Source organism: Accipiter gentilis, chromosome 19, assembly GCF_929443795.1.
Source record: "Accipiter gentilis chromosome 19, bAccGen1.1, whole genome shotgun sequence".
NCBI classification, from domain to species: Eukaryota; Metazoa; Chordata; class Aves; order Accipitriformes; family Accipitridae; genus Astur; species Astur gentilis.
Window position 1 is genome coordinate 1,758,765 of NC_064898.1, and position 26,926 is coordinate 1,785,690.

A 26,926-nucleotide genomic window follows, 5' to 3' on the forward strand; every position below is an offset into this window, starting at 1 on the left:
TAAATTTTAAGTACTTTCTGTTATGTTTTCCCCCAAAAAGCTTTTGAAGTAGGTCAGACTACCCTGCTACAAGGAGGTGTTTTTGCTTGAGAAGTCTGCCAAGGAGGGAATCAAGCTTCTTCTATTGGATTGAATTCTTGAAGTCATAGACAGAAGAGCAAAGAATTCTTCGGGGACTTGAGGCATGCAGGACAGGGTATGGTACTTTACACACGGATAAAAATGAGTGCAAATGGGCGTGAAATTATCAAGGATAGGTGAGTTTAAGTTCAGAAAGCACGACAGAAGACTGTAGTATGCTCCCACTGGAACCAGCAAAGCATTATAGGGTTTTGAATTCAGAGTTGGATGTTACTGAAAATAAAACTCATGTTAAGTAGTTAAGGCTGATTGCCTCTCCCAAATCAGTTGTTCTGGTGGATTTGGTGTTCTATTAAATGTTGGATCTCAGAAATTTCTTTTAAATAAAACTGCTTTGAGCTTTAATAGCTTAAAACTGTAAGAGACATTTACTCATTGAGTGAATAGAAAGTGAAATTTGTTTGAGCTGCTTTTAATTATCTTTTTGGCTTGGTTTAAGCAATGAATTTCTCAAAGCTGCCAGGCAGTAGGGGAAGATTGGGGGCATATTGTGGAATAGCCAGGGTAGAGTGCCGTCGATTAAAAGTGAGGGAAGACAGACATTGCCTGAAATGCACATGCTGACTTTTTAAATAGAAGAATGTTTGCTCTTTAAAATACCTTCACCTGCCTTCCCTGGCAGCCAGGTTATGTGTCTGTTTTGCATTAATTTGAATTGCAAACTGCAGCTGCTGCTATATAGCATGAATCCAAAAGCTAAACCTTTGACACTTTCTTTATTCTAGTTGCCCCTGAAATATCCCACTGTCTCGTGTTCCCTTCCTTGATTTATTTTTATACGCCTCTCAACCGTTTGTATGTTTCTGAAGGTTTTCTAGGAGACTTCTTAATTTTTTTTTTTAACTACTCTCCTTGTATATTTTAGTATTATCTCCTTTTTTGATTTCTAGTCACAACTCCTGTTCGTTTAAAATCTAGCAAATTCTGATGAATGGTGTTTTCTGTGGACTTCGTTCTTTGTGTGAATGGTCTAAGCACAACATCTAGATTGTATCATCCAGCTCTTTTCTTCTCTTTGTCTATCTTGTATGCTTATAACCAAGATTTCTTTAACTTTCTGCTGTTTCTCCATGTACGAAATCAGTGTTTGCATCTTACGCCCACACAAAATCTGAGTTAAAGCTAATGCAATACATGGAGTGTTTAAGTGCCATACTTACATGCTCCTTGGAGAGGAAATAACTTTGAGAAGGAGGTGAGTATAACATGCGTGTGTTGCGGGAAATGATTCTGGCACACTAGACACTGATAATGAGAAACCCTGTGTTCACATGAGAATAAACTCATACATGCTAGAATTCTGCCTTGGTACTTAAGAATAAAAAGATTAAAAATGTAGAAACTCATGATCATGGAAAAAGTCCATGTGTGACATTATCGATTCTGATACAGAGTAGTTTATTTTCTGTCTACTTTGTGAGCTACATGAGCATGAATAGGGTCAGTGTCCCTTTGTGGGTATGATAGTGGTAGCAGAGTTTACACCTAAGCAGTTGTGTTTAGGGTGAGAGCACCTGGAATACAAAAAGGTACTCTTTTATTTCCTGTTGTCTGAGTAGTCCATATTGCTATCTGAAATGCTATTGTATTTTATTCCTTTATTGTTGCTACTTAAAAATACCTCCTGTGCTCCAGCACATTAAGTTTTCTATATATTTGTGAAAAAGAAGGTGGCTTAAAGAAAAAAAATTCATATTTGGACATTTCAGTTTCTAAACCAGAACACATCTGTTCTGGGGCAGATTGAGGAGCATTGTGAATACTCTGGAGGAATTTGTTTAAATAGAGTGTGATCTTGATGAATTGGGAACATGGACTTAAATCAGTGTAAAATTTAATAAGGCAAATATGAAGCAGTTAATGTCAGAGAGAATAATCAAATGGCCTATCAGAACTAGAGGAACAGAAACCAGATGCGAGTGCAGTAAGCATGATGTGAAGGCTTTTAACACAAGAAGCGTTGTACATTTCATTGCTATGAGATGGTGGAAAAACCATATGTATGTAGGAGAATAGAAGTAAGAGTGTTTAGTGGTTGTGCAGTTGATTAGGATCTTTGTGAAAGCAGTTGTTGACATCTGCTTTTTTCATCAGGGATAGGCAAACTAAAATTTCCGTACCTTACGTAAAGACAACTGGACTAATATTAACATTGATTGCTGTCAGTGTGGTAAGCAAAGGCTGAGAGAGACATAGCATCTAAAGAGATGAAACAGAAAGAACAGGGCTATTCTAACTGGCTGAGAACCAGGAACATTGATACTTTAACTTTTCACTTTTTTGGTATAATTTAGCAATAAGTAAACTCGAGATGAACATTCAGTATCTGTAGTACGGACATGCCAAGCAACTAGGTGAAGTCTCTCTGGGGGTCCATTTCTGTAACACAAGATTGAAAGGAAATAAACCATTTTATAGTCATGTATAAGTATGCTACTAGTTAATAAAATGTCTGATGTTTTCAGTTAACGAATTGTCAAAATGAATACATTTGCCCAGTAACTTTTTGGTTTTGATGAAAAGCTATTCAGTTGAATGCTTTTTTTAAATCAGACAATTTCATTAAGACATGAGCAAGAAATATTGCTGTGAAGCTAAAATTCCTTTTAAAACATGTACTCAATTTTAAATGTGGGACCAAAGGAGGAAATGGGTAAAGATGTATAGGAGTCGTCATAGATGAATAGTATTTATAGGAATAACACCTTCCTGAAAAATGCTTTCAACCCAAATTATATTGCAGCTTTATTTAAATCTCGTTTAAGCAGCAGTATTGAAATGTGGGGTCCTGGTATATAGCCTGCTGTGTTTTATACTTTGGTTGTTTGTGGGGGGAGGAGGGTGATGAGAAGGAAAGGATGAGATTTTCCTTTCTCTGGCAAGTCTTCAGTGACACTGTAGGAGGAGTAGCTTTTAAATGTGGCATCCCTGTAAAAAAACGAACCCTTCTATCTGCAGATGGAGGAGGGCTGTCCTAGAAAAGAAAATTAAGCTCTGATTTCTCTTGTGTTGAGTCCAAGTGAATGCCAGTCATCTTTCACAGCATACAGTAGGAACTGCTCTCTTAAATGTTACAGAAGGAGAGAGAGAGGAACAACTGAATGTCACGTTGTACCTCTGTAGGAAGAGGAAAGCTTTAACAGTGCTCCTTTTCTTATAAGCAAATAATCAGAAGGATCACTGAAATAAGAGGCGGGTGCTCTGAAACATGACCTATATTGTGGCTATACTGATTGAAGCTCTTCTCTACTGTCTTCAGTTCCTCCCCTGGGTAGGGGAGGCTCTCCCTTGCCTTTAGTTTCAAACTGCGGCATCTTGTCCTGCTGCAGCACTGAAACAGGAACATTTATGCAGTCATCAAGCTAAGCTTACTTTTTTGGTTTTTTTAAGCAGCCTGTCATGACTTAACATCATTCTGAAATCCTGAAATGACAGGCAGCCTCACAGCTCCAAATTTTCTCCCCCAGAAGAACCTAGGTAGAATGTGTGGGAAGTTTTTGTATCCCAAATCAATGGTAGTCTGTACAGTAAGTGTTTCCGTTCTTTGGGAACAAAGCCTCACTGAAAACATGTACCAACCTTCCTTAGCTTTTTTCTATATTATTTTAGATTACTCCCTGGATATAAGTCTTTAAACTTGGTACAAAAAACCCCAAACAGATTAGAAAAGGTGACAAGTCATTTTCAGCTTGTCAAGTAGAGCTGGAACAGTTTTCCGAGGTGCAGTGGGGGTGTGCTGCATTAGAAAGAACAAAGGCACCACTTCTGCCTGCAGTCCTAACTAATCAAGGTTAGCCAGAAAATGCTGGATAACAGTTAAATGGAAGGCTTATGCAAAATAAGACTGAGACATTTTGCCTTTAGTAAGGTGTATTGGGTTTGTGTGGCAAGGTTTTGGTAGCAGGGGGGCCACAGGGGTGGCTTCTGTGAGAAGCCGCTAGAAGCTTCCCCTGTGTCCGACAGAGCCAACGCCAGCCGGCTCTGAGTTGGACCCACTGCTGGCCAAGGCTGAGCCCATCAGCGACGGTGGTAGTACCGCTGGGAGAAAAGATTTAAGAAGGGGGGGAAAAACCTGCTGCGCAATAGAAACTGCAGGCAGAAAGAGGAGTAAGAATACATGAGAGAAACAGCCCTGCAGCCCCCCAGGTCAGTGCAGAAGGAGGGCAGGAGATGCTCCAGGCGCCAGAGCAGAAATTCCCCTGCAGCCCGTGAGGAAGACCACGGTGAGGCAGGCTGTCCCCCTGCAGCCCAGGGAGGTCCGCGGGGGAGCAGATCTCTACCTGCAGCCTGGGGAGGACCCCACGCCGGAGCAGGGGGATGCCCGAAGGAGGGTGGCACACCATGGGAAGCCTGTGCTGGAGCAGGCTCCTGGCAGGACATGTGGCCCCGTGGAGAGAGGAGCCCACACTGGAGCAGGTTTTCTGGCAGGACTTGTGACCCTGCGGGGGACCCACGCTGGAGCAGGCTGTGCCTGAAGGACTGCAGCCTGGGGAGGGAGCAGTTCGTGAAGAACCACAGCCTGTGGGAAGGACCCATGTTGGAGAAGTTCATGAAGGACTGTCTCCTGTGGGAGGGACCCCACGGTGGAACAGGGGCCGAGCGCGGAGTCCTCCTCCCCCTGAGGAGGAAGGAGCGGCAGAGACAACATGTGAGGAACTGACCCCAGCCCCCATTCCCCATCCCCCTGCGCCGCTGCGGGGAGGAGTTGGAGAGAATCGGGAGTGGAGTTGAGCCCAGGAAGAAGGGACAGGTGGGGGGGAAGGTGTTTTAAGATCTGGTTTTATTTTTCATTACCCTACTCTGATTTGATTGGTGATAAATTAATTTTCCCCATGTTGAGTCTGTTTTGCCCATGATGGTAATTAGTGAGTGATCTCTCCCTGCCCTTATCTTGACCCATGAGCCTTTCATTATGTTTTCTCTCCCCTGTCCAGCTGAGGAAGGGAGTGGTGGAGCAGCTCTGGTGGGCACCTGGTATCCAGCCAGGGTCAACCCACCACATAAGTTGTACATAATTCCTTTTTAAATTAGTACTTAATCTCAATCACTTAGAAATAGAGATGTAGAGAAGGAGAGGCTGATTATTTAGGAGTGGACATGAAGATGAGTGTGAGACTGGATAACCTGTCTTCCGTGAGGGGAGATACAGACAGAAGTTGAGAGAAAAATATAAAGTTGTCATGGATGATTCTAGCGGACTGGAACAGTGAGGCTAAACACAATGCAAAAGGAACAGCAAGGAGACAGGAGTTTGTACAAAGCAGTACAGAGCTACTGAAGAGACATGAAAAGATCACTCACCTCCTTTACACAGGAGCCTGTGTTACATGTGGGTCAGGAAAAAGAACTGATTTACAATCCTGTGAAACTCTTAAGAGAGCCCTGGGAGTAGAAGGGTTTGGTAGGCACTGCAGAGGGAGAAGCAGCTGTCTCCTGGCATATCCCAAGTAATGCATCCCAAAGAAGGAAGACAGGACTCTAGACCCTTCTAGGGTAGATTCTCCTTCATTTCCAAAACCATAACAAGTAATTTAGAGAGTTGTCTGCCATCTGCATAAGATGTGATGTATCCAAGTATTTATGTTGGATCTTTAGCAAGTCTGAAAAAAATTTAATTGCAGACATATCTCAAGAGTTAATTTGGTGAAGCTGTAGCTGAAGCTAAGTAAGGGCTTTTTGAAGAAAAATTTTGGCAGACAAAAGACTTGGTAGCCTTAGTAGCCTAACTTTGTTTTGTCTTGTTAGTGAAACCATAATTTGGATTTTTCTGCCCTTGAGGCAGCTCTTTCCTATATGACTTTAAAATCTTCTGTAGGCTTCATGTTCTCAAACTTCCTTTCTCAGAAAAGATTTAAGTGCTGTGAATAATACCATTCTGAGTCAACTGGCTAATGCTAACAAGTTTCAAGTATTGTGACACATCCTGCAATAGAATAGTAAACTAAATTAACGAGTTTTTTTTGGTACTGCTCTCATTCATAACATTTCGTACCCAGTGAAAACTCTCTTCAGACATCTCATCTCATTCACTTGCCTCTAAACTGTTGTATGGAGGAGAAGCAAGACCATCAGCTGCTTACCAAAACTGCAAAACAGCTGGGCAAACTGTACTCTTCCTAGGTTTTTCCCTTGCTATAGGGAAGATGATGGTGTGTAGGAAGGGGGAGGGAGGCAAAAGGGAGGTTGGTTTGGGGGTGGTTTTGCCCTCATTATTTCCTGAACAGGGATACGATCAATCTACATTGAAAAGAGATTTTTTTTTTTCTTCCCTTTCTTTTATAATCCTGTGTTATTCAGGTTTTGTTTCTTCAGAGATGCCTGCATAAATCTCTGCTACTCAGTAATTTGTCCATCTGGGAAGGGCAGGTTAGAGCTCTTTTGTGTGCTTATGTACACATACACCCACAATCCAGCGCTTACATTGCTTCTCTTGAGAACAAGTAAGGAGTTAGAATTTTTTCTGCTTTTTTTTTTTTTCCCTCCAGTGGGTGTTGTCTGTAAACAAAAACTGTGCTATCCCAGTTATTTTTTTCAGGTGGATTTTCACCCCCCATCTTCTCACCGCCCGTGTTAGTATGGCTCAGACTTTCCTTAGCTTTGTGAAGTTTGGTTCTGCTGGGAAGTAGTACTGAGCAAAGTCTGCCTGGACTAGTCCTTAACTACAGCAGCTGGCTTTGTAAGGAAATAGTTTTCATATACGACATAGCATACAAAGCTGTCTTTGTAGAGGAAAATGTTACTAGATATTTGTTAAAATTTTTTCAGACTGTGGAAGAAATTGTCACCAACAGAGTAATTTTTTAAATGCTGTTGCTGTTCTTCAGAGCTGTTGAATTGTGTTGCTTTTGTATGAAAATGTGAAAGTCTTTACTTTCAGAGGTACTGGGCAAATATTTATTATTGCTTTTGGAATCATTTAGGTTGGAAAAGACATTTAAGATCATCGAGACCAATCATAAACCTAACACTGCCAAGTCCACCACTAAACCATGTCCCTAAGCACCACATCTACACGTCTTTTAAATACCTCCAGGGACGGTGACTCAACCACTTCCCTGGGCAGCTTGCTCCAGTGCTTGACAACCCTTTCAGTAAAGAAATATTTCCTAATATCCAATCTAAACCTCCCCTGGCAGAATGTGAGGCTCTTGTCCTATCTCCAGGCACCTCACAGAAGAGACCAGCACCCACCTCACTACACCCTCCTTTCAGGTGGTTGTAGAGAGCAATAAGGTCTCCCGTCAGCCTTCTTTTCTCCAGACCAAACAACCCCAGCTCCCTCAGCCGCTCCTCATCAGACTTGTGCTCCAGACCCTTCACCAACTTGGTTGCCCTTCTCTGGACACGCTCCAGCACCTCCATGTCTTTCCTGCAGTGAGGGCCCCAAAACTGAACACAGGACTCGAGGTGCGGCCTCACCAGTGCCCAGTACAGGGGGACGGTCACTGCCCTGCTCCTGCTGGCCACACTATTTCTGATGCAGGCCAGGATGCCGTTGGCCTTCTTGGCCACCTGGGCACACTGCTGGCTCGTATCCAGCCGGCTGTCGACCAGAATGTTTCAGAATGACAACGGATCCATAATCGAATGGATGTTTTATGATGAGGAATGAGAAAACTTAAAATAAGCGGTAAACTGCTTATTCCTGATTTAACATGTATCATGACAGCTACCTTATTCCGATAAGTTAATAGTTTGATGACAAATTGGATCTTTTCTGTGGGTAAACTGAATTCATGTAGGCGGTGAAGAATGGATTTGTCACTCGCCCTTTGGAAAGTGTCTGCAAAGTATGCTGTCAGACATCCAGGTGGAATTTTATTGACTGACATCCTGAGATCATGGGAAGTTCAAGACGACTTATGACTGGACTGCGTCTTGAGCAGAAGAGAATTAGGACTGCCTAGTGGAGAGTATATCTTCACCTGCCTCTTTGAAGAGAGGAGAATGTGCAGTGATGTGTTTCAGTGTAACAAGTTAACAGCTGACATGCTAATAAAAACTTCTTACACTTCAAGACATAGTCTGTAAAGAGAGAAGAATATATGTTACCCACCTGTTTTTTTGCTCTTTGCTAAGGTGACAGTGCCTCTAACTCTTCTAAGGCATCTGAATAGTCAAATAGTTGAAGTATAAACCCACTTCTGAGATAGCTGGGTAAGTGTCTTACATTTCTTACACTTCTGTCAAGTGAATCTGGTCTCTGCTCAGATCTTCTGCTGTTCAGTGTTTGGTTAAAAGAACTCAAATTCCTCATGTCTTGTTTTATATTCCTGGGTTTCTCTAAGGCTAACTCAGAAGTTACTGTAGTTCTGTTAGAGCACCGCAGTAGAGAGAACTTCAGAGACGATATTTGGTACACCAACCCTTCAATCTATAGAGGTTAAATTTTAACCTCTACTTACTTTTAAAACTCTCCAGAGAAGTTGCATGCAGTAGTATTTGTCAGTTGATAGGGTGAGTCTGTCTGTGGTGGGATATAGGCTGTTGGTGCATAAAGTAATACACTGGAGAAGGTTCTTACAAGCACCCTATAGCTCAGAAATTATTTTACTATTGCATTAAAGTTAATGGAATCTGTGCAGAATTTTTTTGTTTGTGTACATAGCAGGTAAGGTGTTAAACTAAGGGAACTCAGTAAATTGTTCAGTTGGGATGCATATTTTTTTTTCCCTTTATAATTTACAATAACTGATTGATATGCAGTATTTTTCCAGAGCAGCTGCTTTCCTTTAGCTTGACTGGGTTTTACACACCTGACAATCTTGGTGATTATGACCAACGAGAGTACTGGTTTTCACAGTTCATTGAATAGCTGAGGATGAGTACAGTTTTATGACTGATTTCTTTGATTTGCAGAAAGCATGAAGAGGATGCGTTTCCTTTTAAACTTGCTGACATCTTTAGTTCCAGTCTAGTTTCCCATGGAAATAAAGCGTATGGACTATTTATTTCAGTCCTTGCCTAATACATTTTGAACCTGTGGGTCTGCTTAAGTCAAACTGGAAAGAGCAATAGCAATTTTGGAGGAGTTTATGGTATTTTATGGCTGAGTAAAACAGGCTCTTGGTACTGTAAGCGGACTTTTCCTTTCGTGGAGGTGAGGCAGCCAGGGCTCTTGTCACTGATGCTGTGTTTGGCAGAAGTCAGCTGGTCGCTAAACAACTAGTAACTGCCTAACCCTAACTCTGGAGGTATAGTGGTGAACTGGAGAGTGCCAAGGTTAACATGGCAGGAGGAGAATCCGTCCTGCGCCTGTCGGTGGGAACCTGCCATCAGTGAGTCTGTGTCTCTGAGCAAATGTACTCGGGCTCTCTTCATCTCTCTTTCTCTTGAGTATATCCTGCTGAGGAGTGAAGTTGCCTAGCTAGGCAGCTGAACGTACTAGTTTTCTTTGAAGAGATGACTTGTTCAATTGGTTTCCTTTCCTGGGAAATGCAGCATGTGGTGGGGTTTTCTCCGCGCCTTGTTTGCTGGTGGAAATGTATGCCTTGAGTGTGCTCTCTGCACGTGCACATACGCAAGATGTAAATGTGTTTAAAGTGTATTCAGGAGATGGCGGTCTCTGGCATCTCTCTAATTACTAAAGAAGTTAAAATATTTTCTACTCATAAATATTTACTGATGAATAAGAAACTTGAATATACGTTCCTTAACTCAAGTGAGCTATGATGTACACAATTGCTCTGCCTTTTCGCTCCATAAACACTTGCTTTATCCAACTTGCAAATATTCTGGGCACACCCCTCAACAGTTGTTCTGTGCCTTTTTTCCTCAGCCCTCCTCTTCCCTGAAACAGAAAACACTGGCTGAAATGGGAAGCGTTCCTCTTCAACTGTGGTATAAATCTTCAGGTATATTTGCCAACTTGAACCAAAGGGAGAAGGGGCTACTCGGAGCTGATGCAATGCAACATTAGCTCTCTGTGAACTCAATTTTACAGAAATAATGAAAATTACAACTAGTAATTTCGTATTTTGCTTTAATTTTTTTTTTTTTAATGGTGGGAATGCTGTAGGAAGTAAGACAAAATATACCCACCCTATTTAGGGTTGCCTTCACAGTTGCTTTGTTTCAGAGTTTTTATAAATTAGTCTTTCCCGTTTCTGTGGCAACTGAGTTGTCTGCATTGGTTGCCAAGGAACAGCTTCTGCCGCACAAAGGACAGGGACACTGCTACAGAGTGATTTCATTCTTGGCGCTAATAGGCAGTGGAAGCAAAAGCTTGATATTCGGTGGAATATGGCCTCCATATTGACTGTTAGCAGGAACTTTTTTTTTTCTTTGGTGTAATTGAGGTGTTGGCTTCTCTTTGTAATTCAGCTATCACTAACCTCCTGTTATACGCAGCTACAGGACTCCTTTGGAAAGGTGTAATAGTTGCATAGACATAAAGCACTGAAAAATGCATGCTTTCAGAACACTGTAACCAACCATACAATAAATTGTGTTATTCTCTGGTTAAAAAATGAATTGTTTTTACAATAAGAGATAACTCCCAATTCTGTGGTTTGTGGAGAGCAATTAAATGTTCTCTTTCTATGTATCCCAGCAAAGACAGGATTAATAGTGAGCACTATTAGGATAACTTTTGGACACATGGCTGCCTAGGCTTTGTGGAACTCTAAAAGTATTTTCTTATTTGACCTCTGGTAAAACTACAATCTGGATTCCCATCTGATCTTTCTTTTAAGAAGCACAAACTGACACCTGTCATCAGTTCATCAGTTTTCTAAAATGAATGTACATAGAGGGAGCATACTGTGATTCATGATTCTGTGTTAGTGTAAAATTTTAATTTTGAGGCTGCCTTGCAGCCGTCAGTTATATAGCTAGTAGAACTAGTAGTTCTACAGCTAGTAGTTGCTGTAGCTAAAACGCCAGGAGGAAAATGATTCTATGATTTTGTAAAGTGAGCAATAACTTGATTTAGATTAAGGTTTGGAAAGCTAGATACCAGATTTCAAATACTGTATTACACCTTAGGCAACCCAGCTACATTTTGCAAGCTAGGGATAAAGCAGTGGGTATGGTGGTAGTATTTCATAGTGCAAAATGGAGAGCCTTCAACCTGTTTTTGCTCCTAGTTAGCTGTAATCTGAAAGCTTTGAACAGAGAAGATGGAACATGCTGGAAAATAAAGGAACAAGTTACCTATCTTTTAATAAATGCCATAAATAGCCTATCCTTTGGACTTGCTCTCTCTTTCAGATACTGTATTCCATCATACAAGTCCTACAGTGTTCTTTAAAAACCGTTTGGGGATTATTAAAAGGGGAACATTGAATTCTCTTTCTGTATAATGCACTTACAATAATTTGCAGTTGCCCAAATAGCTTTACAAGTCACTCGAGGCATGATTTACTTAAAAATTATATGAATCAATTAGATACTAAAACATACTTAATGTAGAAGTTATAGCACAGACTGATAAAAGCCAGGCAACCAGATTAAGTATTTGACCTAAACTTGTCCTTTTGAACCAGATGCAGGGCACCACTCAGGCTGTAGGCTGAGTGTAGATTCTCTGAACTGTACTGATGTTCTAATCTTCGACCAGATAGGTTGATTGGATCACTGTTTAAATATTTATTGAATAAAAATGTTTATTATAGATAGAATTTAAAAGGGAGAAATGGACAATACGATACAATTGAGCACTACTTCCTGAGTAGTTATTAGACCTTTATTTAAATGAGATTGTATAGAACCTGGCCAAACTGGGGATTTTTTTCTCCTCTTATATAACAGACTTTAAAATCCTGATTTGATACAGCAAATCCACACAAATGTTTTATGTAAAGTGCATGTCCTATATTCCATCTCTCTTCATTGCCTGCCCTGCCACAATCAAATAAACTGCTGAATGCACACATGCATATCAGTTTCTAAAAAAGCCCCTATTTTTGCCAGCTCTATAATGGCTGAAAAGAATGTATTCCGGAAGAGGGCTTGAATGGGGAAACTCTTTATAGCCCAAGTTGGTGCAGCTTTGATGAGCTGGGGTCGCTCCATGACTTGCATCGCCTGGTGTGCTCGCATTGGCAGGGTTTGCTTCCCAGCCTGGCTGTGGCTCTGTGGCTGTCAGCACACAAGCTGCATCAGCCAGCCCTAGCCTGCATACTCCTTCCAGCTTTTGGTACTATCAAAGTAGTATTCTTGTTTTGATCCTGTGTTGGAGAGTGTCTGTTTGTGTTTAATGGTCTGAGTTTCTAGTAATTCAGTCTCATGGGAAGGAGCTGAATGATGATGGTTCTAAGGTGTTTGTGCTACCTAATGTAGCTTACAGTTACCCCAGTCTGAGCTAAAAACCAGTCTCTTTTTACACTGCCTCCAAAGTATCTGGAAAGAGACACTAAATTTAACCATGACTATTTCACAGCACATCTTAAAATTCACAGAAGTAAAGCTTAGCTACAGTCCGTGCTTTGAGTTGGAGCTGGGCTGTGAGGAAATTCTGTAAGCATGCTAATATTGCCTTAAAAAAGGAGTTCAGCTGACCAAGTAAATAACTTCCTAGAAATCTCTTTGGGTAGATTTCCCTGTAAGGGTTATTCAGAAGAATGTTATCACAGAATTGAGACTTTTCTGAAATATCACCAAAAACCAGCAGGTGACTGGAATTTCCATTTAATAAGTTGTTAGTACTTGCTGTCTAAACGGAGACCTAAATGTACCATTGAAAGAAAGTTACTGCTGTGCTATATTGCTGTTGATTTAATAAAGACATTGACATCAGCTGTGTGATACAGGGGAGTCTATACACTTAACAGACTGTTGACCCTTCTTAGCCTTGAATGATTAATCCAATCAAGCCTTGTGTTAGAAGAAGTTAAGGCTATAATATATTTGGTTTACATATAAATACACAAAATGGCACCAAAAAAAGAAGTCCTCTTTTGTTCCACTCCTGCAAAGGGACTGTCCGCTTGAGGTTCTACACCACTGCTCTAGTCAGCGCCTGGCTCCAGAGCTGGTCTGGTTTTTGGGGAAATTGTTTTGTCAGTTGCTGACTTTTTTCTCAGACTGCCCCTTCAAAAATGAGGTAAGCGAAGTGCATGGCTTCTGCATTTCTGCACAAGTTGCTGAAAGTTTCATGAGCCATCCTTAAATTTTTTTTTTTAAATATTTTTTTGTTTGTGAGAGTCTGTTCTGTGTGCTACCTTGTTATTTAAAGCTCTGCAAAGGTGTGTTGAACTTCTTTAGGTATTTTATATAGAAGGATCTTCTGCAAGCTCCTTAAACCTAGCCTGGCCAATAAATGCATATAGGTAAGTGTTAGTCTTACTAGTTTTAAGTGTTGCATAGTGATGTTGCTTTTTCTTTAACTGTTACTCATTTTCCTGCCATTTTAAGCAGCACCTAAAAGTTTGCTTGCAGTCTAGTTTAGTTCACCTTCCAGGGTTTATTAGAGCATATGTATGGGGAAAAGCTCCAGGGTAGGGTATCATACTGCTGTGTTTAATCACCCAGGCTGGAACTTCTAGACTGCCCACAAAACTGCTGCTTTGGCTGATGGAGCAACAGATGATACAGATAGTTTTCTTGCCCTCTTTGAAAGGGAGCAGAGAAGGGTTGCAGTAATTGCAAAATTTCAGATATACTTGCTTTCTTTTGACCATGCACAGGCTTGGCTTTATTTTCACTGCAGTGACAAGAGCCCATCCTGTGATTTGAAAGTGAAATTATATTTACTGTTCACAGCTGTTTTCGAGGGGAAATCTTGCAAGAAATGCACATTTCAGGCAAAATGCTCCCTTTTCTCATTCACCCTTGTTTCTTAAGCTGGTGGATTTTTTTAATTGTGGTTTTAAATTTGGGGAGGAAGCTAGCCTGGTATGCTGTGGCTCAGTTTGCTGAAGTTTAGCAGCAGCAGCAGGATAGTGCTGGGGGCTGTGCTGGGCAGCCTTCACAGGTGTGGCTGCTTGCTGCATCTTAATAAGCACAGCTGCAAGAACTGAAGCCAGCTGCACGGAGTTCTGGGGAGGGATGAGTTTTGGATTCTGTTTACCATCAGCAAATGGCAGCTTTGGAAGGGTGGCACTGGCTCAGGCTGAGGAGCCCAGCGTCAACGGGCAGCGAACGGCAGGACGTTCTGAGCAAGCTGAATGTCCCTTGACAAGGTGTCTGCAACTGCCTCTGGTGTTTGGGGTAGTCGTCCTTAGAGGTTTTTTGTGTAGCTTCAGTGAGTTGAATTACATAGGTTATATGTATATCTTTAAGAGTTTGGGCTGGGTTTTTTAAATTTAGTTGGTTTACAGTTTCTTGGTTGTTGGTAAGAGAAAGGGAGAGCATTTTAGTCTGTTGCTTTGTGTATTGAACATTAGTCGTCACGTTTCTACATTAAACTGATCAGTTATTTTATCTAGGGAAGCTCTTTTTTACAATAATTCAGCCTTGATTTCCCTTTGATCTATGCAGCAAACCGAAGTGCTTCTCTTGATTGCTTTCTCGTGATTGCTGTACAATATTTTGAGAATTCCTCTGCTGTGAATCATTGTTTGGCAGGTACATGGAGAACTGCAGGATCTAGCTGACAACTGACAACTTTTCCACATCCTGCTGATCTTGGCCATACTGCAGAACAGTGGTGGTCTCATGTACTTACGACTTTTGAGTCTTGTGTCACATCTTAGACAAGCTTTTAATCTTGGTTTTGGGCTTATTGTCAGAAAAAATATTTGGATTGAATAAAGTGTCTGTGCAATGTATTAATGTATAATGTCTCTTGTTATAATGGTCCTGAGGTACAATTCCCGGACAAGAAGCTGTTTGTATTAGCATGGCTACTTGCTCAGCATTCAAACTAGTAACTGTATCAATCTCTTTACCCCAAGCACTAGGAAATGATCATGATCAGCTTACAAACTAGTATGCTTATTTTAAAAACAAAGAAACTTCTTCTACTTCCTTCCCCTGCTACCCCCTGCCTTTTTTCCCCCACCAGATGCTCTTCCAGACTTTCAGCTGGGGATAGTTAACAGCTCTCTGGTACTGCACACTCTATGGTGAGATCTAAATTGAACAAGTATTGCATAATTGCCTGAAACCAGAAGCGGGTGCTTTAGGGAAATTATGAAATATTGCATGATTCCTGATTAAAATTGTGCATTGGCATTGAGGAGGAGTTAGACTCCCCCAAGTCCAAGCCAGGATTGTGATACGGAAAACAAAGCATCCTGCACGTGCAGTGCAAAGATGAAAACCATATGTGATACTGCAGTGCCTTGAAACAATTGTAAGTGAGAACATGTGAGACTGCAGTAGAATTGAAAATGTGTGTAAGTAAACACAGTGTGTTCTTCCTTCTCCTGCTGGTAGATTACCCCTTGATGCAATTTCACTTCATAGAGCAATTTGCAGTTTTACAAGGCTTCTTTGTCCCTCAGCCCAAATAGTTATTTTCTTTTGACTTTATTTCTAACCTTATCCACTGTTCCCAGGACTTCTCTAAAATTTTGCTCTAGAGCAAGAAAGTGTCCATTCAGAAACAAACTATTGGAGATTACAGAGGTCTTTTGAAATGATAACTTTAGGATACACCAGAAGCAAACACTAATCAGGCAACGCAATGTTTGCAATCAAATTTGGTGGCAAATGCAGGAGACGTCAAGCCTTCTAGTTAGTGGCCTGTAAACTAATGGTTAGGCTTCTCTGCTGAGAGGCAGTGTGGAATTTGTGAGATTCCTGCAGCTACTTTTCAGAAACATCTCTATACTCTTGGCAAGGTTTTTAAAGGTATTTATGTGTACTTAGCTGCCTGCAGCTAGTATTCATCTGAAAGCCTTATTAGATGCTTAACAGCATTATTAGCCATCTAAATACCTTTTAAACTGTTTGTCTTTGCCAGAAGCATCACAAACTTTGCTGGGATAGGTCTTTTAAACTTGGCTGGAATGCTCAGGTTTCTCAGCCTGTGCTAAGACAGGCGATGTCAGGTAGAAAGTACGTATAAGCAAACCCAGACACGGTTTTGGGAATTATATGATATTTTTTTTCAGGGTGTACTTCACAGAGAAACTTGGGAAAGTATGGCTTCTGCAAGTCTCAAAAGAGATTGTCAGATGGTTGTTTCAGTGAGCCATAGAAAGGATCCCCTTCAGAGAAGCAAGTTGAGGAAAGCCAACAGGAAAATGGACTGGCCTTGGAGTTTCAGTGCAGTTCCTAGTTCTGGTTCAGACATTCTGAGCGAATGACAGTGTGTCCATCACACTTTGGTTTGTAATAGAGTCAGGAGCTGTCTCTAACTCTCTGCTATCTACCCACAGCAAGTGATTCCTAATCCTAGCAGCAACCTAGTGCAATAGAAATAAGATTTTTCAAAAGACAACCCATAGGGCTGAGCAGCAGAAGTTCCTTTATACAGAGGGACCTAGGGTAGACACTTGAACTTCATGGTGGCTTCCCATTGGTTTCTACCTAGCAATTCCTGGAATAACCCCAAGTCTTCCCTCTTACAGTTCAGCTGCTTAGCTCTGCTGCTTACCTTCCCAGCCTTCCTCCACAGTCTCAACTCAAGCACTGCATGGGGACTGCAGACTCTCCACTAGACAAACTGCCTCAGCATTTAGGAGAGGATGTACATTGTCTTAAGCAGTGAATCACTTTGTATTTTTTCCAATGTATGTTAAGATAAGTAATCCATCCCTAACCATGACCATTTAACGAAGCAACACATAATTTGATCATTTGCAGAGAGGTTTGCTGGAGAAGCTGTTTTTAATATGGGACATGAAGGATAACAAGAAAGTATCCTACAAGTATGGTAGTTGCAAGAGAAAGTTCAGGGAAAAGGGGGTGTTGCTCAAGGATGGAGGAAGGCAGCCCAACGACAGGTAACACACAAAATCCTGGAGTACTCTTCTGCTCCCCCATCAGTCTTTGTAGACAAAGTTTCTTTCCTAGCAAAGTGGTTTGGGAGGGAGAGGAGCAGCCAGCAGCTGGGAAGCAAGAGTGTAAGGATTACTTCTTAAGTAGTTGGACATACCTAAATTGATGAGCCTGCAAGACTCATCAAAGGCTGTGAAAATGTAGTGTGAAGTGAAGTAGCCAGGGGAATGGGTCACTTGGGAAGTTCAGTTTGGACATTAGGAAAAACATTTTCACTAGGAGGGTAGTACAGCACTAGAACAGCTTGCTCAGAGTTTGTGTAATCTTCATCCGTAGAAGTTTTTGGAGCTTGACTAGATGGAAACCATCAGGAAGGAATGGGAGTCTGGGCTAAGGATCCCAGAGGCCATTTCTAACCAAATAGTTATGGTTCTGTGAATACTTCCTAATTTTGTGTTCTCTTGCAGCTGTTCTGTATTTTTTATTGGCCTGTTTGGATAGGCCAGCAAGCCCAGCTGTTGTCATGAACTGGTGGTGGATGGCAGTTGTCCATTCATAGCCCACAGTCAATGTGACAGACCATGTTCCTCAGGGAAGAGTGTGCCTTTGCATGTTAGGTACATTGCAGCTACTCATCTTGAATCCTGCATATTAGCCATTTAATAATTTATCCATGTAGAGGTTTGATAGTCTTGAGATTTCATTCTCTTTTATGCTTTGGAAATCCCAACTGTTGATACTTCCTCATTGTTGTGCTTGGGACTAATTTTCTTACTGGGATTAGTATTCCTCAGGAGACCTCAGTGTTCTATATTATCAGTCTGTTTGCTGATGGATGATCATGTGCAAAGATTCAAGATTTGTGCAAGCATGTGTGGTAAAACTTAATGGAACATGGATCAAGTAAAAATAGGAGACAGCACACTGTAGCACTGGTGTTCCATGGTGCATAGATTCTTAGAGTATTTTCTTAAAGGTTATGACAAAACTTCAGTTTTACAACATTTTTGAAAACTATTTATCATAGAAAGAAACAACAGCAGCTCTCTTTGCCTCAAAATCATAAAGATAACTATTTCATATTCAATGCAAATTTGACTTCTAGATAGATGAGTTTCTGGTATTTGTTATTAAAGTCAAATATGTGTAAAGTAGGCCCTTTTTTTAATATGATCTCTTGGCATAGTACATTCATGTAAAAATAGAGAACACATAAATATATCTTGTACAGAACACTTTATGTTAAAGCTTGTTTCAGTTAGATATATAAGCATGAGCTTCCACACTGCCACCCATTTTCAGTGTATTGTAGCAATATTGTCATCTTTCTATTTAAAAAATGTACATTTACGTGATTTCTAGGAGACGGCATACACAGATGGTAGTCTACCTCCCTTTCTTCTTCAAATCTTTCTATGACTTTATCTAGCTACCTTCAGTCCTCTGCCAAAACTGTTTCAAACAAGTCTCTTGGACTAGCTGCTTGTTGCTTAATACTGTGTCAGTTGCTAGATCTGGAGCATAAACTGGTTATTGCATCTTTCCCTTCATGCTGTCCTTGTTGCCCTTCAGTATATTCTTATTTTAGTGCTTATCTTTAATTAGGTATTTTCCTATTTTTCTCCATCTCTGAGCAGCTATGGTAATCACTACAAATGTAGTAGAGATTTGCCTGGTTTTGAAACTCAGGATGATTTTTAAGTTCAGCGTCATAGAGAGACAGGATTTTTTTTTTTTTATTACCAGCTCAAGCGAGCATAGTAAAACCAACATGTTTCGTCCAGATCGTCTCTCCAGAGCTTCGCTGTTGACACAGAGCAGCATCCTAGAAAGCAGTTTCCTGCCTGGCTGGGGTTCTGTTGGCAGCACTGCCAAAAGATGCAGTTGTGTTTCCCCTTGCCTCTTCTGGGCCAGCGCCAGGACTCGGAGATGGCTGACTGGGATCCCAAAAGCACTAATCCCAGTACAAACTGGGGGATGGGGAGAAAGTGCTACAGCTGGCCAGAGGTGGAAGGGTAGGATGTGACTAGCCACGTGACAGCAGCACTAACGTGGGCTGGCTGCAGTTGTTGTTGGTGAAACCACATCCTAGCAGAGAGCTGCTGAATGTATTTGAATTATGTTCGTTTCGGGACCCTGTAACTTGGTCAAATTCAAGAGGGTTTTCACAAGAATTTTAAAAGTCATGAACTTGGCTATAGCTTCCTAACCAAATGCGAGTCTGTGCTCCAGATTGTGGAATTATAAAAACTTCTCATTGAAACGCATGTTCAAAGATATTGAGTATGAAGAAATCTCTTCATGTCAGAGCTGTAGTTAATGAGGCTTCCCACATCAGGGTGATGTGAGACTACTACATGGCGTGGAAAGTTTTGCTCCAGATATATCGTACCTTGCCAAATGTTGGAGAAGAACATTTCCATTTTTAGAAGTGGGTTAATATCTTTGTTCCACATAAAAATGGGAAACAAAGCGGGGGAAAAAGGCAGGGGGAAGGACAGGGTTCGGGTCAGAATATGGTATTCATTGAGCTCTGAGCCTTGATGGTGTGTTACATACCAGTGCTGAGCTCACCTCTGTGTACGGAGGGTAAGCAGACTCTGCCTGCTGGGGAAGAGACATGTCTCCAACTCCTCCATCCTCTTCAACTGCAGCTTCTAAGGGGGGAGTTCCCATGTGACTGGTAATGCGCGGTGTACAGTGAAGTCATGTGGAGTTTGCCTTTTATGCAGAAGCGTCTTAGTTTCCTTTCATCAGTCTTCAAAAATTCTCAGTTTATTCATCTGTTTGCTACTTTGTGCCTTGGGCGAGAGGACTTCAGATTAGAGATACTGCTTACATGACCAAAACAAATAAAGGTTATTCAGCAACCGCTGTTTGCTAGCTGAATGCCCTTTTCAGCTTCTGAAATGAAGATGATGTGCTAGGTAAAGCATTGTACTGGAGTAGCAAATAACATTATATTTAGAAGACGATGTTTTGGCAGCTGGAAAGTTACCTGAAGACGGGCATAGTTGCAATCTTGTCTCTAGATAAAGAAGCGTTTAAGTGATGAACAAGAAGGAAATGTCTTCTGCGGCTTCACAGATATCCCTTGTGGAAAGTTTGTAACTTGTGTGCATTTAATGGTGCTTAAAGCTCAGGGAGTTTGCAGCCCATTAGAATAATTCTTTCTGCTTAGGAAAGCAAGTGCCCGCCTTGGGCCACAGTGCTGGCTGGTGGCAAGATCAGCGTGGCGTGCTTCAAGTCACAAGTAACTATTGCGTATGCTGTCAGGGCTTCACATGAACGGTTGCTTTCATTATTTACTTTTTATCCTACTTGATCACCTCTGACTGTTACTGCACCACATTCGGATTTTAAGGCCATATAAAAATAATTTCTCTGTTGCTAACATAGGAGACTGAAAAATGCATTGTGTGCGGCTATTCGGGGTAAAACCATCTTGATCCAATGTCATAACAAGAGTTAATTACAAAATAGTTTAAAAGTTGTAGCCTTTTCTTCCCTGAAGATAAAGGCAGTATCTGCTAGCGTCATTTTTGTTTAGATGTTTTGTTTTCCCAGGGGTAAAAAAGTCTGTTTGGTTTTCTTGTTTTGTTTTTAAACTTAAGATGTTCTACAGAGCTGGGTTTCATGGCTCTGTGCAGGATGCTTAGCTTTGAAGTTAGGAGTAACGGTTGTTTTTATGATTGCTTTAAAGCTGCAGAATAATAAAAATCACAGTGTCCTTCACCTTTCAGTTTTATAAAAACAAATATTTTAAGTTAATTTTACTTTGTTCTATTTTGAAAGTAAGAAAACACAAAACAAAAGGGAAAGCTAGCTTTCTGTGATTGATAAACTTGGAGTGTAACAAAAACAGCCACTGAAGCTTTTTCAGTGGTTGTCTGTAACCTTTCTTGGCAGTGCAGCCTCGCTGATAAACGGCGGTGAGCTCCTGTGCCACCTCCCCCTCCCAGGAGTTGTTTTTATATCTATCTATCTTTATTTATAGTATCATACAATGAGGAGATCTCTTAAATAGCTGAAACCTCTGCTTCTCTGTCAAATTTGAGTGAAGCCAATGATTTTATTGTGAGGATAAAAATAGGTGGTTTGCACTACACGGTGTGTTTGCATAAGGGCTGTTTCCTTACAAGATTAGATTGTTTAGGATTTATTTTCTTTCTTGATTTTATCCAATTACTTGAGAACCTCCAGATTCAATGCATGTAACCTTCAGTATAAGGTTGTACTTAGGTCTAACTTTGTATTAGAATAGTCCAAATGATGTACAAGAATCTGTATTTTGGCTATACTGACGTTTTATGACTGGATGTATGGTTTAGTGTTCTGGCACTGCTTTTTAAAACTGAAATGGCTGTGGACGTGCTGCCATTGCTCTTGAAAAGGAGAGAGAGAATTGCATGCTTCTGAGAAGCATGAGTTCACCAAGGTTTTGGTATTACAAAATCCCCACATTTCCTTTCTGTCTTCAGATTGTTTATTACTTTTGAAAAGGTTTTGCTGTTTTTAATGCTGCTTGTGGCCCAAAACTTGCTTTACCAGGTATTTTGGTGTCTCAAATTCAAACCAGAAAAGTAAACATGTTTTCCTGGATGAGTGAGCAGGACCAGTTAATGCAGAACCAGAGAATGGAATGGCTGGAGCACCTCTAGGAGTCTCGTTGGCCAAGGATAAGGTACGATACAGGTGACTGCATGTGTCTGCAGGTACCATATATGATAGTCCGAAAAAGTTCTCACAAGATAGGAGCTCTAACTACTATTTTTCAGTACACTCATTTTTCAACACGTTTTTTCTAAGGAGTTCAGAAAAAATATTGTATTAGGACCCAAATGGTGGGGCCCTAATTAGCTGTAGTATTTTCTGCCCTTTAGAAATTTGTGACTCCCTCTGAAGTATGTTGAACTGAGAAGTTACATTTTTGGCATGTGGACAGTCTGTGGCTTCCTCCAAAACTGGAATGTGAATGGGGCCACATTCAAGAGAGCATGATGATGGTGGTGGTTGTTGTTCGCTAAGTTATAAAGTTTTCTAGACAAAGATGATTCCCATTTGATTTCAGGTAATAATACTGTTTGGGCAGAGAAATGAATCGCATGAGAATCATCTGTTACTTAGATGTATAGCAGAGTTGAGTAAGTCTTCAGGTAATTTTTTGTGAACTGCTGCTTTGCTAATACTTTGTGCTGATCTGCTGTTGTGGAAAATCACTTTTCTTTTGAGCAGAAACTGCTGGGGTGAAGGGCAGCGGCACAGCTGTGACAGGCCAGCTCAGACGGGAGTGACAGTTCTCGGGGTATCTGCTCTCCCTCTGTACCAGCTGGCAGCAGCTACCCTTCTGGGTCAGGAGCTTTAATACAGAGCTCCAGTGACTGCAGCTTTTGTGGAGAGTTACCTGAGCTAGCAAACCGTAGGGGTTTCTGCTTCTTGCTGCTTGCATATGTGGTATTGAAACATAAAGGGGGGGGGGGGGGGGGAGGAATGTTGAAACTAGACCCCACGCTGCTCTTCTAATTCTTAAGTAAGACCTGCCATTCCTACTAATGTAGAGTGACTTTGCTGTTCCCATTTACTGGATTTCTGTTGCACTGCGGCATAGCCCTTAGCAAATCACTCAGGATGTCATAAAGTGGCTGTGCTGTAATACCACCAATTTGTACTCTGAAACCTCAGCAGTACCTGAAGTGCCTGCAAAAATGTAGAAACTGTATCTCTGTTGAAGGGAAGTGATCTTTTTACAACTGTAAAAGCAAAGATATTGGGGGTGGGGTATTGTCCAACCTTGGCATTCAATTGATGTGCTTTTGGTATGGCCTCACACGTAGCTATAGGAGACTAACTCCTGCAGTCCTGGGTAAGAGAGAAAGGACTATTCAGAGCAGGAATTAACCAAGGTGCTGTTAATCTTTCTGACTTTTGGAATAGAATTTACAATTTTTTTTTCTGGATATTGAAGTTTTCTAAATCAGAAAGGGGAAAAGAGAAGTGGCAGTGAATAGTATTGTCTGCTGTATCAGAGGGTGGGGAGAGAGGATCCCCTGAATTAGAAAGGGCAGAAAAAGCTTATATACAAAGCAAGCACTGCAGTGGAAGAGAGTGTTTGTGGTCTTGACAAACAGATGAGAGAAAAGGATCAGTTAATGGTGAAACAATGAAGTCCAGAAATAGTGAAAAAAATAGGGAAGTTTCTCTCAACTTTCTCAAAGATTGATACCAGTGAATGAGAGGGGGCTGAGAAGCTACAGCTCTGTGCGACTTTTGGCTGAGACAAGCAGGAAGTGAAAAGGAGCAGAAGGTGGGATCTGGATAGTGTTGGATCTTTCAGGTAAGAGTACAGAGGCTGGGTCAAGCTCAATACCTGTTGGATGCCTAAGTCTTTATAAGGATGCTGGAGAAGAAAATGGAACTCTGCCCCCTCCTTTAGAACAGGGTTACTTTCTTGCTGATGCTTGAAAGGATCCAGCTGGCTGGAAGCACCCACCTTCACCCAGGAAAGGAGTAGTTCTGTTTTGATTGAAGGTAATTTTCCCCTCTTGTGACTAGACTTATCTTTTTCCATTGCAAAGATAACCTAAGTTCAGCATACAATCAGGAGCATGCTATCTCTGGTGAGAACTATCTCATCGAAGAGGGGCAGTTCCTCCACTGTCTTGCCACACACCTTAGCAATGATCATTGGAGCTGTTTCATAGGAAAAGCTCCTTCATAAGCATCCTTCATAAGAAAAGGCTGTTGAAAAGTACTGTTCTGTTTGGATTTCCCTTCTTTCTTAACTCCCTGACAAAGTTCTACCTAATGCCAGATTTTTACCTTGATTTGGTAATTCCTAAAGTACTCCAAAGCATGGGTTGGTGGTTAGATACTGTTGACTTAAAAGCAGCAAAACCCCAGATAAGGTTCTGAATTTATGCTTCTTTGTGGGATTTGACTTGGTTTGCTTGTGAAGGTGAAGCTACTGATTTGGGAGAGAGTATGACAGTGATAATGGGGGTTAGCAAGTTCATTCGCTTAAATTTCTATTTAATTTCCTCTTTCTAAACAGGCAACTTAGGTTTATTTAATTCTGCTGTGGATATTCCTGTATGTTTTCATCCACACATTTTTTTTGCACTTGATTATTTATAATGGTTAATGACCTGGAATTCTTATGAAGCTTTGCATGTATGTATTCAGCAAGGAGATAATCAAGAATTCACCTCCCATATGTCGGAGGCCTAAGGAGAATGCAAACAGGACAGGAGCGAAGGCAGCCCAGCCCTGAATGGGAAGGGAAGGAGCCATGTACCACCATGAGCCTGTGTCTTCGGGTGAGATTCATTTGCCCCACTTCAGATGTTTGCAGCTTAGCCTTCTCTGTTTTAAGCTAATTGTCTAGACTATTGTAATAGCCAGTGAAAAGACATAGGCATTTCTAAGGCATGACTCATGTGATCTTTTGTGAGATGAGATGAACTGGACCTGTGAGAGAGGATTGTTTCTTTGTGAAATGTAGCTTGAGGTAACCAGAGTACGCGTAGATGTTTGCATGGTGGAAAACCAGAGCTGGGGCAGAACATCCCGGCGGTGCTGGAGGACACGCCTGGCGCTGGGCACTGCTAGAAGGGAAAGGAAGAGAAAGGGGCTGGGACTCTGCTACCTGGGAGTCCACCCCCAAAACAGTGGTGTAATAGAGCTCTTAGAGAAGCGTAGCCTATCTGAAAAACCGTAGGTTTCCCATTTTGAGGGTGTTATTTTTTTTAATCCCACTTGGGTGGGAGGGAGTTATATAGCAGCCGTGTCAGGACACCCACAGCAGCAGAGCCCTGACACAGTTACAGGGCGAGAAGAGCAAACCCAGGATGCGGTTTGCCCAGGAACTTTAAACAAAATGGGCTGTTCAGAGGTGTTTAATCTCAGTGTTGGCAGCTCTGATTTTTCTGTCCTTAATTTTGTGGTAGTCATTGTCTGTCTTGAAAACGTGGCTTCAGACCTCTTGCAGCTTTGTGTGAGAATCTGTATTGCTTTTTTTTTCCTTCTAAGCTGCTAGATAGTATGCTTTGGAAGAAATTCTAGAAATGTAGTTCACAGCATTTTATCCGCATACTGCTTTTTATTAACTATTGGAGATCTTCCATTTGCTTTTTACCTTAGGAAGTTTGGGGCTGCCTGTGTGGATTTTGGGCACGTTGACTGACAGTGTTGTAAGAACTTTTTGATTTAATTACTTAGGCAGAAGTAATCTGAATAATTTAAATTTTTTTTTTGCCATGTATAGAGTACCTTTTTGACATGCTTTTGGGCAGACCACTCAAAACTGTGTATAACAGAAGAGAATGCAGATTGGGGATGACTTGCATTTTTTTGGTACCATAAAAAAAAGCTGGAAAAGTTTTATCTCTCAATGGAAAAATAACAGCTACTAGGGTGGAGGTGTAGGTTATTTCAGAGTTTCAGTTTTTATTCACTGTGACTGTGTGTGTCCCAAAAGAGTAATTGACAACAAGAGAATTAGATTTTCTGGTAGTTTTTCTGGCCTATGAACACATAATTGTATTTGTTAACCTGCAGTAAAAACCAATTTTTAGAACACAGGACATGTTGATGTAATTATTTTCACTGTTTATCTTGTGATAGGAAAATGCATGCTGACAGATCAATATAACAATCCCTATTAAATGTTTCTGTTCTGTAAGACTTGGGGAATGATGCTAATGCAAATGCTCTTCTGAAACTATCCTGCTGATAGTTTCACAAGTTTCACTGGTTGTAGTGGAAGAGCCAAAGATGTGGAGGGGAAATCTGCTAAGAGCTAAATTATGCTCTGTTTTTGCATGGTGGGTATCAGAGAAGGTACTCTGGTAACCCAGCCTGTCTGGAGAAAGTTTATGAAAGCTTTCCTTCAAACAGTTCTGAGTGTCTGTCACGCCTCAGATATTATGGAGAGAAAAGTGTCATTGAACTGATAATTCTTGCCTTGGGCTTTATTAGGGAATGATGTCCACAGACTACAAAACCATCTCTTCTTTCTCCTCCTGAAACTCTGTCAGGTGTTTACTGAAATTTCTTTCCTAATGATTCCTGACACTTTATTTCTTATTTTAAGTGCTTGCTGAGCAGGGGGCTGATATTTTCATGCAGCTGTCTGTCATAACTACCAAGATGTTACTGCTAACAGGTGATAGTTTACTCAAGCTCACAATTTTCTTTCTGAAGCTAGGATTGTTTTCCCTATGTGCATAACTTGTGATTTAACTACACTAAATGTTACCTGCCATTTTATTGTCTGTTCAGTCATTTTCATAAAGTCTTTGTTTTCTGTAGTTTGCCTTTTCATTTATTACCTTGAGTAACTTAATATCTTTGATGGATGTTACCAATCCACTCCTTGCCCCTTTATCCGGAGCAGGAAAGCTGTATGTCCTGTATGTTTCAGCACAGATTCTCCGGAACTCCACTGGTGATGACAAGAATTGGAAGCATGAGTAGGAGTAAGTGGTCAATCTTTCAATCAATTCTTTGCCTCTGCGAGGAGGACCTTTGCTTTTTTGCATACTTAGCGTCCTTTCAAGCCTTAATGATGGCCTCTGTTGAAAGCCTTTTGAAATTTGAAGGAGAGAAACTGGATTAACCTTCTCCACTGGCTTGTGGATACAACTCCAATAGGCTTGTAAGTCAGGACATCCCGTTACAAAAGCCATGCTGACTCTTCCCAGCTGGATCATATTTACCCAGGTATCTCCTAATTCTGTTCTTCCTTGCAGTTTTTATTAGTTATGTACAGTACAGATTTTGGGCTTAAGGTCTTGCCGGCAATTTCTTAAAAGTCTGTCACCTTTGCAACCATACAGTCCTCTACTACTAAGATACTTCTAATTGAGAGGTGACATACCATTGTGTTAGTAATTCACCAATTTCACGCTTGAGTTCTTTTAGGATTCCTGGGTTGAGTGCCGTCTGGTCCTGGTGA

General features: G+C 41.1%; 2 protein-coding genes across 6 annotated transcripts in view; both read left to right on the plus strand.

Annotated features, from left to right (window-relative positions):
* The window catches only part of SPART (spartin), a 338,589-nt gene that overhangs the window by 110,187 nt on the left and 201,476 nt on the right, over positions 1 to 26,926 (plus strand). The gene's annotated exons all lie outside the window — the stretch shown is intronic.
* The window catches only part of DCLK1 (doublecortin like kinase 1), a 247,869-nt gene that overhangs the window by 23,738 nt on the left and 197,205 nt on the right, over positions 1 to 26,926 (plus strand). The window lies entirely within an intron of this gene.